The sequence below is a fragment of the Moschus berezovskii genome, chromosome 6, assembly GCF_049115385.1.
Source record: "Moschus berezovskii isolate FMDL1 chromosome 6, NW_MosBer_1.0, whole genome shotgun sequence".
Taxonomy (NCBI): domain Eukaryota; kingdom Metazoa; phylum Chordata; class Mammalia; order Artiodactyla; family Moschidae; genus Moschus; species Moschus berezovskii.
This window is the reverse complement of record NC_142465.1, coordinates 67,234,752-67,252,051: the sequence shown is the minus strand read 5'-3', so window position 1 is coordinate 67,252,051 and position 17,300 is coordinate 67,234,752. Positions and strand designations below refer to the sequence as shown.

General features: G+C 42.2%; 2 non-coding genes and 1 pseudogene across 2 annotated transcripts; all 3 read right to left on the bottom strand.

Annotated features, from left to right (window-relative positions):
• Positions 1-8,962: 8,962 nt before the first annotated feature.
• On the bottom strand, positions 8,963-9,034 carry TRNAW-CCA (transfer RNA tryptophan (anticodon CCA)). Its single transcript has one exon. It is a non-coding gene; the product is annotated as a tRNA-Trp (tRNA).
• Positions 9,035-9,660: 626 nt separating this feature from the next.
• On the bottom strand, positions 9,661-9,732 carry TRNAD-GUC (transfer RNA aspartic acid (anticodon GUC)). Its single transcript has one exon. It is a non-coding gene; the product is annotated as a tRNA-Asp (tRNA).
• Positions 9,733-14,855: 5,123 nt separating this feature from the next.
• LOC129536979 (RNA-binding protein FUS pseudogene) lies at positions 14,856-16,598 on the bottom strand (annotated as a pseudogene).
• Positions 16,599-17,300: the final 702 nt, after the last annotated feature.

Sequence of the window (17,300 nt, the reverse complement as noted above, 5' to 3'; positions counted from 1 at the left end):
TCATCAAAAATGTTTCCTATGAATCAAGCCATTTTATTTTGTTGCAATGGAGACGTTATTTCTAACCTACAATTTTACTAATAAAAAATTTTAAAATTTACATATATTTGAGCAATATTAAGATCAGGAATGGAAATTCAAAATTGTATTTTAATTAGCAAGTTGTTTCGAAGATTTTTAGGTCGCAGTGTAAAAGTTACCTCAACCCCTACCACCAGCTTCGCTGAGTACAGAAACAAGTGTTTTATATCTTCAGAGGGTGCACTGAGCTGACAGGCAAACGACCATGATTTTGCAGTGACTGGTAACCCCGCAGACGTAGTCAGTGAATGTGGGATGACCACAGTCTGCGGTGTGCCCTCCCACAGTTCAGTTATTTCTTTCCATAGAGTCATAACGTTAAAATTTGCAGAGCAAAAGTCCTGAGCATGATCTCCGCAAGGCCACAATTAATGGGTTTATTCTACCCTACTTAAATTAGCAAATTATCCTGTTAAGTCTTTACCTTACTAGTTGAAAGGTTTGGCTCTTGGCCTGACTGTACTTACAGTTTTTAAAAGGTAGGTTTTGCTGCTCTGAAAGGGTCAGAGTTACCAGGGCTAGATTTGATCTGAGGAGGGTAGAGCGTAGAAAGATCTCGAGACTCTGGTAGCTAGTGGATCCTGATGTGGTTTCTCAGAGGAGGCGGCATCATTAACACATGAAAATAAAAACCTACCTAAATTGTGTGCAAATACAATGATGGAATCACAGAGCCATATGGGAGAGCTATCAGGATGCTGCTGCTGCTGCTGCTAAGTCACTTCAGTTGTGTCCGACTCTGTGTGGAACCATAGACGGAAGCCCACCAGGCTCCCCCGTCCCTGGGACTCTCCAGGCAAGAACACCGGAGTGGGTTGACATTTCCCTCTCCAATGTGTGAAAGTGAGAAGTGAAAGTGAAGTCGCTCAGTCGTGTCTGACTCTTAGCGACCCCACCGACTGCAGCCCACCAGGCTCCCCCGTCCCTGATTTTTTTCCATAGGGCCTTTGTACTAGAAAATTTCCAGGCAGTTTAATCTTACCTTTTACCACAAGCCAAAAAAGAAAAGAAATCACCTGTTGAGTCTGAAAGTTGTCTTATTTTAATTTTTTGATTACTATACAATATTCTTAATTTCAAATGTACAACATAGTGATTCTATATTTTTATACATTATGAAATGATCACTGTACAAAGTTGGTAAAATATTTTTTACTATTAACTTATGTGCACATTACATCCCCCATGATTTATCTTATAGTTGGAAGTTTGTACCTCTTAATTGCCTTCCCCTCTGGCAACCACCAGTTCTCTGTATCTGAGAGTCTGTTTCTGTTTTGTTTATTCCTTTGTTTTGTTTTTCAGGTTCCACATAAGTGAAATTAATGGTATTGGTTTTTGTCTAACATTTCACTTAGCATAATACCTCCCAGGTCCGTCCATGTTGCTGTTAATGGCAAGATTTCGTTCTTTTTTATGGCTAAGTATTCCTGTGAGAGAGAGTGTGTGTGTATGAGTGAATGTGTATCTATATCTATCAATTTATATCACATTTTCTTTATCCAGTCATCTCTGGATGGACACTTGGTTTACTTACGTATCTTTAATGTTGTGAATGATGCTGCAATAAACATAGGGGTACATTTTTTTTTCATTATTTTCAGGTAGTAGAATTGCTAGGTCATATGGTAATTCTATTTTTAATTTTTTGTGGAACCTGAATACTGTTTCTGTGGTGGCTGCATCTATTTACATTCCTATCAGTAGTGCACGAGGATTCCCTTTAATCACGTCCTCACCAATACTTTTCTTTTTGATAATAGCCATTTTGATAGGTGTGAGGTGTTATCTCACTGTGGTTTTGATTTGTATTTCTCTAATGATTAGTGTATGCAGGTCAGGAAGCAACAGTTAGAACTGGACGTGGAACAACAGACTGGTTCCAAACAGGAAAAGGAGTACGTCAAGGCTGTATATTGTCACACTGCTTATTTAACTTATATGCAGAGTACATCATGAGGAACGCTGGGCTGGAAGAAGCACAAGCTGGAATCAAGATTGCCGGGAGAAATATCAATAACCTCAGATATGCAGATGACACCACCCTTATGGCAGAAAGTGAAGAGGAACTAAAAACCCTCTTGATGAAAGTGAAAGAGGAGAGTGAAAAGGTTGGCTTGAAGCTCAACATTTAGAAAACTAAGATCATGGCATCTGGTCCCATCACTTCATGGCAAATAGATGGAGAAACAGTGTCAGACTTTATTTTTTTGGGCTCCAAAATCACTGCAGATGCTGATTGCAGCCATGAAATTAAAAGACACTTAATCCTTGGAAGGAAAGTTATGACCAACCTAGATGGCATATTAAAAAGTAGAGACATTACTTTGCCAACAAAGGTCCATCTAGTCAAGGCCGTGGTTTTTCCCGTGGTCATGTATGGATGTGAGAGTTGGATTGTGAAGAAGGCTAATCGCCGAAGAATTGATGCTTTTGAACTGTGGTGTTGGAGAAGACTCTTGAGAGTCCCTTGGACTGCAAGGAAGATCCAACCAGTCCATCATAAAGGAGATCAGTCCTGGGTGTTCATTGGAAGGACTGATGCTAAAGCTGAAACTCCTATACTTTGGCCACCTCATGTGAAGAGTTGACTCACTGGAAAAGACTCTGATGCTGGGAGGGATTGGGGGCAGGAGGAGAAGGGGACGACAGAGAATGAGATGGCTGGATGGCATCACCGACTTGATGAATATGAGTTTGAGTGAGCTCCAGGAGTTGGTGATGGACAGGGAGGCCTGGCGTGCTGTGATTCATGGGGTCGCAAAGAGTCGGACAGGACTGAGTGACTGAACTGAACTAAACTGAATGATTAGTGATGTGTATGTGCTTAGTTGCAACCGACTCTTTTGTGACCCCATGGACTGTAGCCCACCAGTCTCCTCTGTCCATGGAATTTTCCAGGTAAGATTTCTGGAGTGGGTTGCCATTTCCGAGTCCCGGGTATCTTCCCGACTCAGAGACCGAACCTGCATCTCTTTCGGCTCCTGCATTGGCAGGAGGATGCTTTACCTCTGAGCCACCTGAGAAGCCCCAGTGATTAGTGATACTGAGCACTTTTTCATGTGTATGTTGGCCATCTGTATGTCTTCTGAAAGTTCTTTTTTTTTTAAATTAATTTTTCTATTTTAATTGGAGGTTAATTACAATAGTGTAGTGGTTTTGCTAAACATTGACATGAATCAGCCACAGATGCACATGTGTTCTCCATCCAGAACCCCCCTCCCACCTCCATCCCATCCCCCAGGGTCATCCCAGTGTACCAGCCTTGAGCGCCCTGTCTCGTGCATCAAACCTGAAAGTTCTTTTAAATAGACACAGTACTTTACCCTATGTTGTGTTAGTCACTCAGTCGTGTCTTGACTCCTTGCAACCCCATGGACTGTGGACCACCAGGCTCCTCTGGCCATGAAATTCTCCAGGCAAGAATACTGGAGTGGGTTGCCATTTCCTTCTCCATCTATACCCTATAGGCCAACATTAAAGATATAATTCAGAAAGAACTGCATTCTAGGTGCCTGAAATCAATGTTCTCTGAGTGAAACATAATTTTCATTCCCTTTCATTAATTATCTTGCCTTTTCTTATCACTGGGTACTATCAACAGGAGGTTACTTGCAGATTCTACATTTCTGAGGAGATGTTGATATCATAAGGTGTCAGACTGTGAGACTGCCTTTCCACTCATCCCCAAAGCTGTGAGTTATCAAATTCAGACTTGGAATTAGCCTAGATGCATCCAGGTATATCCCCAGCACTACTGTTTTTAGTGACTAAGGTAATTTTGCTTTTAACTCTGCTGTAGAGCTCTGAAGTAGGGTACTATCAACAGGTTATTTATTTATTTTTCTCATACTCTGTGTACCTTAAGGCCAAGAGGTTGGGCTACAGAGTTTGGCCCCTTTGTTCCTAATTACTTGTTACAAACTATTTCTCCTCTTTCCTCCTTCAAAAACATTTGAAGTTCATATCATCTGGCCAAATACCCGTTTATCATCTTTACAGCTAAAATTTATCAACCCCTTGGCCACTCTCCCTCAGAAATTAGACCATTGCTCCTTGCTCTCGGTTTGGTCTGCATTCTGTGTGAATTCAACATGACCCATGTAACACCAACCCTGAGCCTCTTAGGTCTTTGACCTCTTCATTTCCAACAACTTGTTCCTCTACTCCTCTAGTGGTACGACTCTGATCCCTGTCATCAATAACCGCTTATCTTATAAATCTCAATTTCAAGTATCCCAATAGTCAATAAGTAGCCTTTTTTACTCAGGTCATTTGTCATATTCTCGCTGACCTCCAATTCATTAACCCCAATACTTAAAAAAAAGAAGTCTATTTTTCCTGCTTCTGCCATCATTTAATAATTTAATCCAACTCAACTGATTTAGATTCCCTCATCAATCCTTAAAATCACTCTTCTGCAAACATTTTCAACTCTTAACTCCAGTGTCTCCTTGCTTGGAGGAACTTGGGAGCCTTGCTTGGAACCTTGTTGGAACAAACTCTCATTGCTTGCACCCAAGATTGCTGGGAAAAAAAATCATACACCAGCTGGTTTTAATTCATGACCTCAGACCTCACAGGAGCATTTGACACTCTCTGGATTAACCATTCATACTTTCACCTCTCTCCTCAAATTATTCACATCCCTTCCTCCAACCTGTCCCCATTTTCAGCTGGTGATCTTGCCTCATACTTGAGAACATAGAAACCATCTGTGGGGAATACCTCAACTTCAGACGGTCAAGTCTGCACACATTTTCTCTTGCATCTTTCTTGTTTAAATCGAAGTGGTGTCCTATCAGAGTGAATTCTACCAGTTGTACTCTGGGTCTCCGCCTTCTCTCCTTAAGGACTTGATGCTTTCAGTCATCTCCTGTGAAATTTCTGAATTTAAAAAAGAGACTCGATTTTTTGTGTTACATTCATCCAATGTAAAAAAATTTTAAATTATCTTTTATGTCAAAACAGTAGGTTTAAAAAAAATGTTTTTTTAAATGTTATAGCTCTGATACCCAAAGCTTTGGGAAACAATGGAAAGATATTTCTATGTGAAGCCACAGACTTAATGCAATTACTTTGTCAGAAAACTCTTACAATTTTTTTTTTCCCTAAAACAATTGGAAACATTTCATTTCCCTTTCTGGAGTTCTTAATGTTGTTAACATACAGGTGACTTTTTTATTTTTCATTATCCTGTTTTGTATAGGACTTGGTTGTGAATTTAAGGATGTCACCTCAAACAGAGCAGATGATGAAATACTGCATGACATTTATCTAAGAATATGAGAGAATGTTTACAACACAGCTGTAAATAAAATACAAAAAGAAAAAGAGACCCATATTGGAGTAAGATCTCAGTTTTATGAAGAACTGAGATGTGTATGGATATGTCTATATTTAAATGGACTAAATGAGTATAGACCAGAACGTTCATAGTAGTTTCTTCTAGGAGATAGGAACAGATGATTTTTCTTATGTTTTTCTCTATTTCTACAGTGAACACATATGATTTCATAATAACTACTTTTCTACTTTGTAATCATAACTACTTATGATTTATAAGTGTAACTACTTTGAATTGTATGAGAAATTGGGAAATCACTTGTCTTATCAGAATCCACAACCTGTTTTTTAGTTTTCATTTCCAAAGGCTCCATTTTATCAGTTCCTCCAGAGTACATCAGTCCTAAGTAACTGATTAAAAATAATTCAAAAGTGAAAGCTATCTTATTAAATTGGTGAAACAAATGCTCAGAGCAGTCCGTACTAGGGGATAAATCCATTTGTAAGAATACATGATAGACTGGAAAGTTGTTAGTGAAATAGAACAAAATCACAGAGCCACTCAGTGTCGGAATTTGAGAATTCAAATATCAATTTGTGTATTCCAGATCCTTTTTCCTTATTTCATTCCTATATAATGATTGTAGAAGTTTAAATAACGTGTTGGATTTTGGGTTATTTCACAGTGACATCAAGTCAGTAAAATGGGCCATTGTGAAAGAGTACAAATATTCAGCCCTGGGAAAGAAGCTAAAACCTGTAAAGTGACCGTTTTAGAGTTATAGAACTATTACTAATGATATAAATATTAATGAAAGGGTTGCCAAAGAGTCGGACACGACTTAGCAACTAAACAACGATATATATTAATGAAATTTACAACATCGAAGACACTTTTATGTATTTTATTTTTTAAAATACTTTTTTGTTGTTGACTGTGCTGGTTTTTGTTGTTGCTTGGGCTGCTCTCTAGTTGGAGTGCACAGGTTTTCATTGTGGTGGCTTCTTTTGTTGCAGAGCACGGGTTCTAGAGTGTGTGTGGTCATCAGCATCTGTGGCTTGTGGGCTCAGTAATTCTGGTTTCCTGGCTCTAGGGCAAAAAGGCTCAGTAGTTGTGGCCACAGGCTTAATTGCTCCTCGGTAGGTAGGATATTCCTGAATCAGGGATCAAACCCACATCTCCTGCATTGATGGGCAAATTCTTTCCACTGAGCCACTAAGGAAGCCCTGTGTATTTTATCTTATGTGACTCTCTTAACAACTCTGTGAGGTAAGTGGTGCCTCCAGTTCAGCCTTGCTCTTTAGGCCCGTGATTCTCATATGTTAGCTTGCATCAGAATCACCTGGAAGGCCTGATGATTGGTAGGCCCACCTACAGAGTTTTCTGAGTCTGTGAGTCTGGAGAGGGGCCTGAAATTTTAATTTTTAACTTGTTTCTAGGATGCTGGTCCAGCAACAGCAGTTCTAGGCCATTTTTCATGTTCTGTGTAAAGCCATAGCTGACCTTGTCACATTCTTAAATAATAGCTCTGCATTGCCTGCAGAATAAAATCTAAATTAGTATGGCACAAAAGGTCCTGGGTGATCTGACTCCTGTTTACCTTTACAGCTTTACTTCTCTCTTCCTCTTCAGCAATAATGAATAACTATTAATAGTAGTTCTCCAAAGAAGTTGTATTAGTTTGCTGGGACTGCCAAATAAAATGATTTACAAGGTAATACAAACTGCTCTGTCTGCCTCACAAGAGTATGATTTTGTACAAATGAGATACCATCCTTAGTCCTAGCTAAGATTAAGTGTCTTGTTATTCTGCATATGCAATTTGCCAGAGGGGAAAAGACCATTACCTCCGTTATGGGCTGAATTGTGTTCCCTGGTTTCATTCATATATTGAAGCCCTAATCCCTTGGTACTTCAAAATGTCGCTGTATTTCCCAGGTAAGGCCTTTTAAGAGGTGATTCAGTTAAAATGAAGCCATGAATGGGCTTTAATTCGATCTGATTGGTGTCCTAAAAGAGGAAACTTGGACACATAGATACTAGGGATGTATGCGTACACAGGAAAGACCATCTGAAGACATTGCAAGAAAGTGGTCATCTATGAGCGAAGGACAGGCTTCAGAAGAAACCAGCTGTGCTGTCACTTTGATCTTGGACTTCTAGCCTTCAGAACTGTCAGAAAATAAATTTCTGTTGTTTAAAAGCTACCCAGTTTGCGGTATTTTGCTGTGGCAGCCCTAGGAAGCTAATACATATAAACCTCAACTTTTATAGTTGGAAGACGTCAGATCCCAGGGGTATTAAGTGACAGTGCTTGACTCATAGAAGGCATTCACATATGTCCACTGGATGAATAAATACCTTAAAGTCACATAGAAGCTTTCATTATTTTTCAGGATCTTCCTTTATGAAGACTTTCTGAACTACCTAATGTCCGTATTTTAGCACCCTCCCACCACTCTGTTCATGCCACTCACGCCAATATATTATGGTGTTTGGTTACTTAAGGTATCTTTTTTTCTGCTGCCCAAAATAAAAACAGTTTTACTGGGTGTAACCTTTTCCTCAGTGTTCATCGCACTGAGGTCCATAAACATCAGTGGTCCATAAACATCTGTTGAAATGTATGATCTAATCTCAATCCAACCAAAAAAGAATGCAAAGAACCACACAAAAACATGATGTCCAACGCTAGAATAGGCTGAAATGTAAGAAATTAGTATTTGCCATATTCAAAATACTGAACAAGAAAACTCAGGGACTTGCATGAAATATACCCAATTAAAAAAACCCCAAAACTAATCATTTCTGATAGTCTTGCCATTCACTTTTTGTACAACAAATATTTGACACATGCCTCTAAGGTACTATTCAGTACTAAGAGTCCTGGAACTTACAAAGGTGAATGAGTAAGCTTTGGTTCCTGCTATGAGATTAATAGTTGAAAGTGGCACCTAATTTATTACTACTTGCATTAGTTGGTGAAAAGTTAAAAGATGCATTGGTATCACTTAGGGCCAACGGCTTCTAGGCAGTTTTTTCAATAGTTTGTTTCAACCTTTAATATAAGATAGTGAAGATTGGGATCTGGAGTCAGTCACCAGGTTCAGGGTCTTGGGTTAGTCACTATTCCGTGCGCCACAGTTTTCCCTGTAAGAGTGTACAGTGAGCACATGTTGATGTAAACTATTACACAGTGTTAGAAATTGTAGCTTGTTAGACTTGCTTTCCAAAGGCAGACAGGTCTAAAATTGTTTTTGGAAAAACAGCTTGTACGGTTTATGTATTGTAGTTCCCTGTTACGGACCACCATCAGCTAATACGCTCACTAATGCGCAACAGTAATAGCCACATCTCTATGCATTATGAATGTTCAACAGAATTCACAAGGCCCAACAGTGGAAAAAAAAAAGACCAAAACCACCACCTTTAAGGTGCTCTTTATCTTTTTGCAGACTAAGGATTACTGGGATAACATTTCAAGAAGGAAGATTTAATCCTGCAATCAAAGGCAGTTCCAGAAAATGGCGGGAACACATCTAGCTTGAATACATCTAGTTCATAGGAACCAGAATGCCTAAAAGCAAAAGGCCATGACCCCGACGTGATTCGAACACGCAGCCTTCTGATCTGGAGTCAGACGCGCTACCGTTGCGCCACGAGGTCCTGCTGGGCTGCCGCTCGCGCAGTTTCTTAGGACTCCAGTAAAATGGCGTCTCTTCCGGGAGCGCCTCGCCTTTCCTTTCATTCTCTCCTTGCTTCTCCATCGGAGACTGATTCCTTTAGCTGCAAGATTTTCCTCATAGCTAGCCCTCTACCTAGGCTGGGATGGGATTAACCGACGCGGGAGAATGGAGTTTCTCGTTTAGTGGAGTCTCCGGGGTCAAAGGAAACCGGTCCTTCCTCTTCTTCTGTAAGCGGTTTCCGTTCCAACCCTCCCGGTTAGGGGCGGAGCCTCGGCCCTCTCTCTCCACCCTCCGGTTTCCCTAGGCTGAGTTCGTGACCTCTATTTGGAATTTGGCGGGGCGCTACTGCGCAGGCGTTGGCCAGCCAGCGTTAGCCTGCTGCTGGAAGCAGGCCGCGGGCGTTGTCCAAACATTTGCCTACTTAATCCTTCTGAAAACAGTATAAAGCGTTTACCCTCAGTGTTGGCTTTTACTTCACGGTGAGCTTAAAAGTTATAATTTTGAAAAGACGCACTTATAGGAAATAACAGCATGTTGTATTTGTTAGCTGTTATGGGCAGTTGAAATATCGGAAATAGTGGTAGCTAGTAAAAAGAAACTGCCAACCTCCCCGTCGGGGAATTGAACCCCGGTCTCCCGCGTGACAGGCGGGGATACTAACCACTATACTAACGAGGAGCTGCTTCTCAGGCTCCTCTAAGTTTCCTTTAAAGTAACATTTCTCTCTCTCCTGCCAGCCACCTGCAAATGTGAAAACCCCCAACACTCGGTCTGTTGCTGCTCACATCTGTTCTGGGCGCCTTGGACTCTTTTTTTCAGTAAAAAGAGTAAATGATTTAGAATAAATGAAACAAAATGAGCCTCGAGTTTTAGTGATGGTGAATTGTTGAACATAATTTGCCGGAATTTTTCATGCTTTCCAGATGATTTAGGTTTCTGGTGGGAGATTTTTGTTTTGATAATTCAGTTTTTTAGTCACCAAGAATACGTGAGTTGAAGCAGAGGGTTTTTTTTTTTTTTTAATTTTAACTTTATTGGCGTATAGTTGATTTATAATATTTTAGAAAGCAGAGCTTTACTTCCACAAATTTATATTTTCTTTCTTTAGTCGAAGTTCAAGAATATCATATGGTTGCCAGATGTCCTGGGCAGTCAGAGTTGTTCTATGTTCCAGTGCCTCTTCAAACAGTTTGTAAGCTTTTGAGACACAGAAGGACTCACGTAGGTCAAAGGAAATTGTATTTGCTGATTTTTCTTGTATTTTAGGTCTTTTTCCTGAGGCATCTACAGTTTAATCAGAAATGACAAATACTTAAATGGTTAAATAATAATACATTTAAATAATTCAAAACCAAGGATGTGCCATTGATTAAACATAGGATTAGGAAGTACACTAACATTAATTTGTATTATCCTGAGCCTTTTCTTAAACAGGACCAATCCTGTTCTCAGGAGAGTCAAGAGGGCTTCGCCTACAAACTTCCAATGGTAACTCTAAATAGGAGAATGTATAGTTACAAACCGACATGATTAAAAGTTTTTATTATAGAACTTAAATTTAGGTCTTTTAAGACACATTCCTTGTACTGTGAATTAGTATATTTTTATAGAGCACAAGTTGCATGGTGTTTTCCATCTGATGAAAGTGATTTTGGATTTAAACACATTTTAAAAAATGACAATTTCTGAAACCTGTTTTGGTGCTTTTTCCTTTTTTCACTCTTAAATACACCCAGAGCTTCAATAAAACTCAGTGCCCCCGGGCCGCCTCCTACTTCTGACCCTCCAAAAACTCTTGCGAAGTCCAAAGGGCACTGTGATAACTATGATGATGTCCTTTTCCGGTTAAGATTGAAGGGACTTGCCTCAGATCTCTCAGTTGGAGGGCTGCAGGGCAATGGGAAGCCAGGTCTCCAGAACTATTTGCACCGGGTTCCACACTGTGGAAGAAGAGCCTTAATCTTTGTCCCTTCAGAAAAGACACCATCCTCTCCTCCTCAGCTAAAGCTATGCCAGGAGCTACCCATGTGTTGTACTGCTCCTCTCTTATCCTCCCTAGGGACAGAAAGAAGTGGCCTGAGTCAGCAGAGGTCATGGAGCAGGGAACTCAACACCTGCTGTCCATCTTCCTAAAATGGAAAGGAAGAGAGAGGGTAACTAACCTGAACAGGGTAAGGGAGCTCAGAGGTTTCTCAATGTCAGCACTGGGAGAAAGTAAAGGTTAAAATCAGACTGGCAGTACAGAGGGCACAGAACTCTCTTTGGAGGTAAACCGTGTGATGGCAGGTGATGTTATTGAAAGTTTTGAATATTGCTTTCCTAAACTGTTTGGATAGCTTGCAAAACTATTCACATTTTATCTTCCCAACAAGCCCTGTAAGGTCACAGGGCGAGTGTTTTATTCCAATAAGAGAAACTTGTGTAGTTATACAGATTGGAAGTGGTGAGAGGCCAGGAATCACTCAAACCTTGATGGCAAATCTTGTGCAGTTTTTACCCCGCTGCACAGTTCCACATTTATGTATAATAATAAAGAAATATGAGTCATGGAGAGACAAGCTTCTATCACTTTGTGTATCACACGTATTCCTGTACTAATATTTACTAATCTCTATTCCTTAGCACGGAGAAGGCAATGGCAAGCCACTCCAATACTCTTGCCTAGAAAATCCCATGAATAGAGGAGCCTGGTAGGCTGCAGTCCGTGGGGTCGCTAAGGGTCGGACACGACTGAGCGACTTCACTTTCACTTTTCACTTTCACACATTGGAGAAGGAAATGGCAACCCACTCCAGTGTTCTTGCCTGGAGAATCCCAGGGACGGGGGAGCCTGGTGGGCTTCCATCTATGGGGTCACACAGAGTCGGACACGACTGAAGTGACTTAGCAGCAGCAGCATTCCTTAGCAGACACCGCAGTTATTCACTCAGTACTGAACCTCCAGTATCCCCGACATTGCTTTAGATGCACAAGGTTTTAATTAATAAGAACAGGTTTGTTCTTGTGGAGCTTATATTCTAACTGAAAGAGGACAAACCAAAAACGATTATGATCGTAGATAAATACGTTAGACGGTGACAAGAGTGCAAATAGAAAAAAATGTCACTGTAAATGGGTTTGGAGAGTGGCAATTTAAATAGAATGGTCAAAGTAAGCCTCATTTTAAGGAGGTAACATTTGAACAGACTTGAGGGAAGTAAGAGGTGTAGTTACATAACTATCTGGGAAGCCTGTGGGACCTTAAAGTTCATTGTAGACTTTGGCTTTTATTCTGAGAAATAGGGAGCTATTATGGGGCTTTGAACAGAGAAATGACATGGTCTGGTTTATGTATTTTTTAAAGCTTATTTAATTAAAAAAATAATATTTATTTGGTTGCATCAGGTCTTCGTTGTGGCAGGTGGGATATTTACTTGCAGCATGCAGGATCTAGTTCCCTGATTAGGGATTGAACCTGGGTCCCTGCATTGGGAGCACAGAATCTTAGCCACTGGACCACCAGGCAGGTTTCTAGTTTGTATTTTAAAGGGTTCTTAGCTCCTCAGTTGCGAGTAGACGATCGTGGACAAGAGAAGCAGCAAGGAGACCAAAGAGGTCTATTGCAGTAAAGATAGTGGTTCAGGCTGGGGTGGGAGTGGTCGGGAATGTGAAATGAGCTGATATAATTTGAAGGTAGAGCCAATAGAATCTCCTGGTAAAGTTACTGTGAGGTGTGAGAGAAAGAGGAATCAAAGACACTTCTCAAATTTTTGGCCTGATGGAAGAATAGAGTTACCATCTCCTGAAGTCAAGAAGAAAAACGCTCAACTTCATAGCACACTATCCATATGGAGAGTCCAATGTCAGGAGCACAGCTGGTAATAAGGCAGGCCATCATTCCCTTGGACATTCTGTGGCCATCGTTCCTTGAATTCTGCAACATGGCAACGCTGCCAGTGGAGTGGTATTTTGGGGGATAAGAAGCATTTTAGTTTGGGATGTGTTAAGACTGAGACATACAGAAGGCAGTAGAATGTAATAGTTGAATATTTGTTGTACTGATCATTGTACCAGCACAGTGTGGAGGCGCAGGAGATATGGTGATGAACAAAGACAGACCCTGACCTCATGGAGCTTCCATTTTAATAGTGGAGACACAGAATAACTACAACGACAACAGCAAACATGTAAAATTACAACTGTGACAGTTTTTAAGAAGAAGATGCAGAAGAAAGAGCTTTCTTGGTAGGTGGAACTGGATGTGCAAAGGTTATAGGAACTGAGGAAATGTGGTGAGCATAGGGGCTGAAAGAAGGCTGACGTGACCAGGGAGCATGAGGAAGGTCACAGAAGAGACAGGGCTGAAAGGCCAGTGGGAATGAGACAAAGTCTCTTAGGCTGTGCTAAGAACTTTGCCCTCTGATTCATTCAGTTCAGTTCAGTTCAGTTGCTCAGTCTGTCTGGCTCTTTGCAAACCATGGGCTGCAGCATGCCAGGCTTCCCTGGCCATCACCAACTCCTGGAGCTTGCTCAAACTCATGTCCATAGCGTCGGTGATGCATCCAACCATCTCATCCTCTGTCCTCCCCTTCTCCTCTCACCTTCAATCTTTCCCAGCATCAGGGTCTTTTCCAGTGAGTCAGTTCGTCCCATCAGGCGGCCAAAGTATTGGAGTTTCAGCTTCAGCATCAGTCCTTCCAATGAATATTCAGGGCTGATTTCCTTTAGGATGGACTGGTTGGATCTCCTTGAAGTCCAAGAGACTCTCAAGAGTCTTCTCTAGCACCACAGTTCAAAAGCATCAGTTCTTTGGCTCTCAGCTTTCTTTATAGTCCAACTCTCACATCCATACATGACTACTGGAAAAACCATAGCTTTGACTAGATGGACCTTTGTTGGCAAAGTAATGTCTCTGCTTTTTAATATGCTGTCTAGGTTGGTCATAACTTTCCTTTCAAGGAGCAATCGTCTTTTAATTTCATGGCAGCAGTCACCATATGCAGTGATTTTGGAGCCCCCCAAAATAAAGTGTGACACTGTTTCTACTCTTTCCCCATCTATTTGCCATGAAGTGATGGGACCGGATGCCATGATCTTAGTTTTCTGAATGTTGAGTTTTAAGTCAACTTTTTCATTTTCCTCTTTCACTGTCATCAAGAGGCTCTTTAGTTCTTCACTTTCTGCCATGAGGGTGGTGTCACCTGTGTATTTGAGGTTATTGATATTTCTCCTGGAAATCTTGATTCCAGCTTGTGCTTCATCCAGCCCAGCATTTCTCATGATGTACTCTGCATATAAATTAAATAAGCAGGGTGACAATATACAGCCTTGACATACTTCTTTCCCTATTTGGAACCAGTCTGTTGTTCCATGTCCAGTTCTAACTGTTGCTTCTTGACCTGCATACAGATTTCTCAGGAGGCAGGTAAGGTGGTCTGGTATTCCCATCTATTGAAGAATTTTAAAGAGTTTGTTGTGATCCACACAGTCAAAGGCCTTGGGTAGTCAATAAAGCAAAAGTAGATGTTTTTCTGAGTCATTACTATTTATTATTTTTAGGATTTATTGAGGTATAATTTACAAACAGAACAATTCATTTTTTAGGCATACCATTCTATGAATTTTCACTACAATCAAGTTATGGGCAATTTCCATCACTTTTATCAGAAAGTCACCTTATGGCCCTTTACAGTCAGTCCTCTGCCTCCAGTCCCAGGCACCACTGATCAGATTTTCATTTCTACCGAATGTCATATTAATGGAACTGTGCAGTTTGTAGCCTTTTTTTTTTTTTTTTTAACTAAAATGATGGTTTTTAATGGGAACCAGAGGTATGGTTACAGTTACATAGTTCGACACAAAAAACCCGGGTGATCAGGAGATGGAAGGTTACAAAATAATGAGGGTTGTAACACTTGGTACAGGAAGAAAGCTGCTCCAAGGCCTCAGGAGCCAGGCTAGTACGGCCTCTCCCTGCGATCCTGTCTGTGCTCACCCCTAGAGTCCATCTTGCCAGGGCCGAAACCACCTCTGTCCCCACCACCCCGGCCCCCTCGGAAGCCCCCACGGTCCCCTCCTCGGCCTCGGTAGCCACCCCGATCATAGCCTCCTCTGCCACCACGACGATCATCTCCGTAGTTACCCCCCATATGAGAGCCTCCTGGTCCCCCTCCTGGGCCATCTGGTTTAGGGGCCTTACACTGGTTACATTCATTCCTCCAAGAGAAGTTCATGTTCTCACAGGTAGGATTAGGACACTTCCAGTCCCCTGCTCGCTGCTGTCCTCCACCACCGCCACCACCACTGGGGAATCCTCCTCGGCCACCGCCGCCGCTGCCACCACCTCCATAGCCTCCACGGCCCATGGGTCCTCCTCGCCCTCGGCCTCCACGACCATTGCCGCCACCCCGATTGAAGTCTGCTCGCCGAGTAGCAAATGAGACCTTGATAGGATTCCCAGAGAATTCTTTACCATCAAACCAGTCAATAGCTGCGTTGGCGGAAGGTGGGTCATCAAACGATACCGTGGCCTCTCCCTTCAGCTTGCCTGTTTCCCTGTCAGTGTACAGATTAATCATGGACTGTCCTGTTTTCTTATTTGTCTTGATGATACCAATCTGCTTGAAGTAATCAGCTACAGACTCAATTGTAACATTCTCGCCCAGCCCTTGCACGAAGATGGTGGTGTTGTCTGAATTATCCTGTTCAGAGTCATGACGTGATCCTTGGTCCCGAGGGCCACCAAATTTATTGAAGCCACCACGGTCACTTCCGCCCATGCCGCCTCTGTCTCCACGGCCACCTCCACGACCTCTGGGTTCATAGCCACCACTGCTGCGGTTGTAACCACCGCCACCGCCCCGTCCACGGCCCCCACGGTCCTGCTGGCCTCCCCCGTAGCCACCACTCTGGTCCTGATTGCCATAACCACCGCCGCCGCCGCCACCGCTCATGGAGGGCTGATCTTGGCCATAGCTACCTCCGCCACCCCCTCCACCACCTCCACTGCTACTGTTGTACTGGTTCTGCTGTTCGTAGCCCTGAGGCGGGTTATAGCTTTGCTGCTGTCCATAGCTTTGCTGCTGTCCACCATAGCCAGACTGCTGGCCATAGCCTCCACTCTGGGGCTGCCCATAACCGCTGCTTTGAGAACTGCTACCATAACTTCCTGAGGTGCTGCTAGGAGTTGGCTGCTGGCCATAGTCAGGGTACGAGGACTGTTGCCCGTAGGACGACTGAGAACTCTGGCTACTGCCATAGCCACCAGTTGAGCCATATCCCTGGGGAGCTGACTGTGTGCCATAGCTGTTCTGGGTCTGTCCGTAAGAACCACCATAGCTGCTCTGGCCATAGCCCAAAGTGTCCGCAGACTGGCCGTAGCCACCGTAACTCTGCTGCCCGTAGGGCTGATTGCTCTGCTGGGAGTAACCCTGCCCAGGCTGAGTTGGGTAGGCCCCGTAGCTTTGGGTTGCTTGTTGGGTATAATCGTTTGAGGCCATGTCCGCGCACGCGCGCACAGGCCGACAAGCAACAAGGTTCCAACACTACAGAGCACCGACGCCTCGAGGACTAGTTTGTAGCCTTTTGAATATAGCTTCTTTCACTTAGCATTGTGCTTTTGAGAGTCATCTATGTTGTGTGTATCAGTAATTTTTTAAAAATTGATGATTAGTGTTCTATTGTGTGGATGTTTGTTTATACACTCACTAGTTAACGGACGTTTGAATTTTTTCTAGTTTTTGGCTAGTATCAAAATAGCTATTACAAACATTAGTGTACAGGTTTTTGTGTGGACATGCATATTCATTTCTCTTGGGTCAATACCTAGATGGGACTGCTGAGTCTTAGGGTTTTACCTTCACAAGAAACTACCAAATTGTTTTCCTAAGTGGCTGTAACATTTTGCATTTCTATCAACAGTATATGAGAGTTCTTATTGTCTCATATCTTTGCCAGCATTTGCTATTGTACTTTTTATTTGAGCCTTTCTAATAGACGTGTTCCTGGAGAAGGAAATGGCAACCGACTCCAGTATTCTTGCCTGGAGAATCCCATGGACAGAGGAACCTGCCAGGCTACAGCCCATGGGGTCACAGAGAGTCGGACAGAACTGAGTGACTAACACCAACAATAGATGTGTAGTGGGGTCTCACTGTAGTTTACTTTTTTGTGAAGCCGATGTTAATTTTTTTTAAATTGAAGTATAGTTGATTTGCAATGTTGTATTAGTTTCTGGTATCCAGCAAAGTAATTCAGTTATACATGTA